This window comes from Plasmopara halstedii (genome assembly GCF_900000015.1).
Source record: "Plasmopara halstedii genome assembly, contig: Scaffold_3120, whole genome shotgun sequence".
NCBI classification, from domain to species: domain Eukaryota; phylum Oomycota; class Peronosporomycetes; order Peronosporales; family Peronosporaceae; genus Plasmopara; species Plasmopara halstedii.
This window is the reverse complement of record NW_020190023.1, coordinates 154,136-160,536: the sequence shown is the minus strand read 5'-3', so window position 1 is coordinate 160,536 and position 6,401 is coordinate 154,136.

The window sequence follows — 6,401 nt, the reverse complement described above, 5'->3', positions numbered from 1 at the left end:
CCGCACCACACAGCGTAAGGTCCAGAAGCATTGACCATTCGACCCACGCCACCGGGTCAATTGTACCGCTCAGTGTAATTGCTCTTGGCGTTTTAATTAGGCATGATAAAAAATATTTGGTCAGATCACACGGCCATGTAGGGGTAGGATGCCGCTTTGAATTTTGCAAATGAACAATGCCTTAACGCTTTAAAAACGGCTGCACAAGCATTAGATGAATACCGACACTTTTAATGACCAGTCATTACAGACTGCAATACGACAAATTGTAAAGTGCGTATATGCATTCCACCTTAAGATATAACATTGTTGACTTGAGTTGAAGTCAACTTGTAGAACTGATAATATTGATCAGGCTACACGCTGCATAATTACAGCATAGAATGGATATGACTTCTCCAACACCCGTGAATAGCATTGGCAGGTTTGCGCGCTTTTCAAAGCAGTGAAATTTGATAGCACTGCTCGAGCCTCTGCTCCCACACGATGAAATCCTGAAACTTACCAACATATTGGCTGAGTTTGTATCCATTCTTCCTCTGAACGCGAATATTTGTCGCCTTGACATATGAAGTCTTGTCGTGGATGAGATGTTGAGACTTTGATGGTGTATATCTTTTGAATTTGTCGCCAAGACTAAGATATTTTAGCTTCAATGTGCCAAGCTACTTTTGAGATATAATTCGATGGCTGACGCTTTGATTCGAAAATAAAATAAATTTCAATTTGCCGGATACCCCACAAGTCAACTATACAGAAGAACTTTATCTCCCCCAGCTCTCCGCTTCTTCTTTTCTTCTTGAAGATGATGATTTTGGCTGCTGTTGCCTCTTCATTCCCCACCGATCAGCCCCCTCGCACTGTAATAGGCTCGACTCCTGGATTCGCACTTAGTATCTGGCTGGGCACCACGGCCGACCCATCTTACTCGAATTCCCACGCTGGCTTTAGACCTCCAACTGGCTCATCGCCAGCCACTCATCCGACTACGCCGTCGCCTCCCACTTTCCTCGTCGCCTCCCCACTTGCCCCGTCAAATCCAATGTCTGCGTTTCCCGCCCTGCCGGCGTTGTTTGCTGATGCGGTCGATCCCGACAACGAGCTCATAGACGCAACCCCAATTATTTCCAACTCGCCTCCGGAAACCGCTGCTGCTTCGGACGACGAATCGATGGATCTCAAGCAGCCCCCGCAATGCTTCCCCGCATCTAGGCTTCGACACGCGGACTTGCTCTGTTATTGAAGTCGAATGTGCGCGTTGTCGTGTGGAGACCCCAAAGCCCCTACCTTGTAAAATGATAGCGATCGAGCGCCAGTACGCCGGTGGTGATGGCTGCCATCTCGACTCGCATGGAGCAAGCACAAACCGTGTGAGCGCGCCAAATACGACATGTGATCGATACCGGTCGGACGTTTACCAAGGCCCAGCACGAGAAGATCAAGGTGTCGCTGGCTGGCAAGCACCCTGGTAACGAATCCCTCGGGCACTTAGTTCAGCATCCCTGGTTGTTTATGGATTTCGACGTACATGATAGCAAGTACCCATCGATATCGCGAATGTCGACTCGGACACCAACACGGACTTAGCCTCCCGATTTTTTGTTGCTGGTATGCAAGCCGGTGTATGACACGTCTCGCGAAGTAAGCCTAATGACGGGAATCATGCCGTTCATACGGTGCGTCACTTTCTAACCAGCACGTGTCCAAGCGCGTTGATAGTGAATGGGTTGGAGTGCAACCAGATCCGTTTTGATATCAAGTTGCATCCGGCGCATGGCAATAATAATTTGTTCCAGTCGGAACATTTGCCATTCGGGTATCGCTCGCACCACGGTATCAACCTTGGGACGACTGACGACAAGTTTCCTCGCCCAGCGTGTCCTATTGAATCTGCTTCGCAGCTACAGCAAAATTAACAAACGTCTCCGAGTTCGTACGCTTAAATAGCAAAAAATTCGTCACAGCAAACCTCGCTCCAGAAGGCTGTCGAGAAAGCTTGGAAACGGGATGGTCAGCTCCAGAGTGGAGCACAGCATGGCCAGCAACATGCTGAAATCAGCTCGTAGGCCCGCCATGCAACCGGAACGATACACTGTCGATCTCAAAATCCAACGGCTCGGACGGCAAGATCTCCCCCCTGGCAGTCCGAAAACAAAACCCGCCAATGTTGCTCCTTACCGACGGCTTCACCACCGTCATGAACAACAACAGGAAGCGAGGTCGTAGTGGAATCGCTATCACTGTTCTGCTGAAAAAAAAACGATACCACTGGATGGCATCGCAACCGAGAACTTCTTTCATGCGTTCCAGTCGATATGGTTCTCGTTCGATGTGAATGATGCGAGTTCGGTGTGCGTCACCAGGTTAATCCTGTGAATATGAGGCTTCCTGCTACTGTGAAGACATCGACCGAGTCCGCATCTTTTGTGGAGAAGCACACACAAAGATCAACCAGACATCTCTTGTCATGGAAGTGATACTCGACGATGAAAAAACGGCGCTTCTCAATATCCTCCCTGACCGCCTCGCAGAAGCATACAAGAGGGTCGACAGAGTGTGCAAGATGCTCGAGGAAGTCGCGAACGCCAACCCTATCACAATGAAGGCGATCGAGTGTCCACTCGCCTTCAGCAGCACTCTGTCGCTGAAGATAGCAGGCAACGGGGCCGAAATTGTTGAGCTCGCGCAGTTGCACACAATCAATTGTGTGTTATCAGCGACGCAGCCGGGTCAGGACTTCCCTTTCACAACCAAGTGGAAAAAGGGAATGGAAACAACATTTTCGTGCAAGCACCTCGACATCGTTAAGAAGTGCGCCAAGTGGTGGAACACGTCCGAGCCGATGCGAGAGCTGACTTTGGAGATGTTCGAGCTGGCATTAATTATTGTCCATCGCGCCGACAATCTTTGCCAATGATCATCGGATCCAGTATCTCAGCCGGTAGTCAGTCGGTTGAGTGGATTTCAGCACACAACACGCGTTTGCTGCATCAAAACACGCCCCTTTGTCTGCTACAGTCGGACCTCGGTATGCACTGTATGCATCAATGGAGTGAGACGCAGTGGCAGGGTTACCTGCTCGACGATCTGGAAGCGCTGTGCACGCTCGATGGGTACTACCCTGACGACTCGTTGGTGCTTCAGCTACAAGACGTGGATGATCGGGTGGTGTTGGTCGTGGGTGGCTTGGCTGCTAAATCGTCCGCGTTGCCTACCGTGATATGGAGAAACGTTTGTGTCCTCACAATGAACACTATTGGCATCAAGAAGAACGGTCACCTATTTACTAAGAGCATGCTCTCTGGGCCCTTCGGTGTCGTGCATCCAAGAAACTAAATTTGTTGACAGCATGCTCCTCTCGACTTTCAAGTTCCACGTCGACTCGAGCATTAAGCACAGAATCTTCGTGAGCGATCCAAATTCACTGTTGGATCGATCCATTAGAGGTCGGAGTGGTGGTGTGCTCACGGTCCTTTGCTTTGACAACCCCGGCCTTGACTCGGCGATTGAACTCCCGCAATAAAAAAATGTTTTAAAATAAAAGTGATTGGTGGGATTCGAACCCACAATGCTTACTTGGAAGATAAAAGATTTTATATTTCAAATTGGATAGATAGCGGTTTGTTTAATTGTAATTGGTGTTTTTTATTTGATAGATCAATTAAAACAGTTGGAAGTTCAAAATCAAGAATTGATTTTGGTAGTTATGGGGAGGATTTGCGGTCGATAATCCGACATTAAGTTGCTTTTAGAAAGTGATTTTTTAATTTTCTGATTTTCCTTAATTTACAAAATTTATTAATCTTATATACAATTAATTGCTGTTGGTCGCTTTATTGCCGTGGAGATGATGGTCGAGAGTGCTACGATCTACATCTACCACGTGTTCGCGCCTGTGGATCGACAGGAGCATCAACACTTCTTCGATAATCTCGAGACTGAAGGGTTCGAGGATCAAGCGACGCACTTGGTGTTAGGTGATCTCAACACTCCACTCAGCCCGTCTCGACGCTTCGCATCCTGAGTTGAGGTATGACCCGAATCGATCCAGCTGTCACGAGTGGCTTGCGAGCTGGGTGTCGTCGATGCATCAGCGGACCCACTTTGACACGAAACGCGTATCCTTGTATGCTTCCTCGAAAAGCCGGCTGGACTTGATCCTGCTGTCAGAGACGTTCTGCAACCGGTTCTTAGACGACTCAAAGTAGTTCCTTTAAAAACAAACTGGCGCCACCTCGATCAAAACATAAGCTTGCGGGCTGAATCCCACAGCTACGCACCGCGTTCGACTTCCAAGCAGCCAACAGGTCCATCATGTACTACTTCCGTTTGCTGGAGAGCAACTGGATTGAGGAAGGCATGACACCAAGTGAAATTGTCTCGATAAATACTCAAGAAATCTCGCTTCGCTTTCTGGAGTACTGGGAATTCGCGATGAGAGATTACAACAATCCAGCAGGGGAAGCTCCTCCACCTGACGAAGCCATGTAGCGTAATCTTCTCCACTCGATCGTTTGCTTCGTCTCGGAAGGCGATTTTTCAATGCTTGACGCACCATTCACAGCCGCCGAAATTGCAATTGCGATTTGGCACATGAAAGCGACACCTTCGCTTGGTATGGACAGGTTAACCGCTGATTTCTACCTAGCCGCTTCGAAATGTTCGGCGAGTACTTGAGCATCGAGTTCAACGAGAAACTTTGCCGCAGGGTTCTGCTTCGAACTCAGGGCAAGTTTACCGTGGTGATTCTGCACAAAGAAGGGATCGAAGGCCAGACAAAGCAACTATCGACCGATCGCACTCATGCAGATCGATGTGAACGACTTACCAAAGGCACTGACATATCGTTGGCAGCAAGTCAGCGCTGAGTCGATCCACGCAGACCAGACAAGACTCGTCAAAGGGCGGTCGACGTGCCGTCCCTCGCTAATGTTTAGGACCTCGTGACAGCTTGTGGCGAAGCAGCATTACTTCCAAGGCGCTGATCGAGTCAACTGAGACTACATGATCCGGCCGCTCAAGAGAATGGGTTCGACACAGCGTTTATTTGATGAATCAAGCTGTTGTCCACGAACCCACAAGCGCACCTACTAATCAACCGGAATTTCCTGCCCGCACTGCATCCAACGCGGGGCGTGAAGCAAGACGATCAATTGTCTGCGCTGCTTTCTGCCTTGACAGTCGGGCCTCTCGGCAACCTGATGAGATCCCAAGAACAGTACGGTAATATCTGAACGCAGACCGCGCAACCACAAATGTGTTCTTTGCAGATGACTCGACTTTGTTTGCGAGCTCGGTCGCAAACCTGCAGTCGCAACTTGAGATTGCGGAAGACTATTGCAGAGGCTCAGGCGCGAAGCTCGACTTGTACAGGTTGGTACTCTCGACTTTTGATCGAAAGAAAGATCGCCTCATGCTTCCTAGCGTTCGAGAGCTCGACCACACGTAGATAGACAAGTATCTCTGTATCCCGTTCAGACAGGCGTGGTTGACGACACGATCATCAATTTTCTCGATCAACGCTTCGACGACGGCTTCAACACGTGGTATAAGCTTGCCCGCAAGCTCCGTGGTCGACGTCTGATAGCACAGACGATAATCTCTCCCTTCTGGGTCACTACACACAGCATGTATCGACACCGGCACCGGTCGTAAGCGGCGGCAGTCGAAGCTGCATCGTTTCGTGCAGAGTCGCAAGCACGACTACAACAAATCGCACTTACAGCTTATCCTGAATGAGCTCGTGCACCGACGGCGCAGTAATGGCGGATCGGCTTCTAAGGCTGGACGCGCACTTAAAGTGGCAGCGTCTTGCACTTCTACTGCAGCTCATGCCTGCGGCGAGTGACGCAAGCGTGCGGAATTGAGCGACAGCGAGCGTTGAGATGCTCAAACTTGTTTTTCCTCGTGCTCAGCGATGCAACGCGCCTGATTTCTTCACGGTATCGACGTTTTGCCATGGCGACCTGAGACGTAGTGGCGAGCAACTTGGAACTGGTGGTACAAGACACGATGGAAGATCACGTGGTATGGCCTTCCATGAGAGAGCGTGCAGCGTACGGTCTCCGACAGCAGATATGGCTCCACTCGGACGCTAAACAGCACTTTGAGCTACCCCACCAACGCACACAGTACAGCACACCGCCAATGCATAGGCATGGTGCCTGAACCACAACGAAGCTTCAAGCAACATGTGTCGAGAATTTTCGGACTGAGATCGCTTGCAGACTTCGTGCGCAAACGAGTTCGTGGCCGATGCAGCAAGACTTCGAAGAGCAACACATCGATTACACTCTCCCGGGTGTGACGCTTGGTTTACAGGCAAAGTGAGTATGGAGGCTGTATAAGGAAGCAACACACATCGCGAACCGACTTGGAGTGTCGCAACTTGTACTACCACC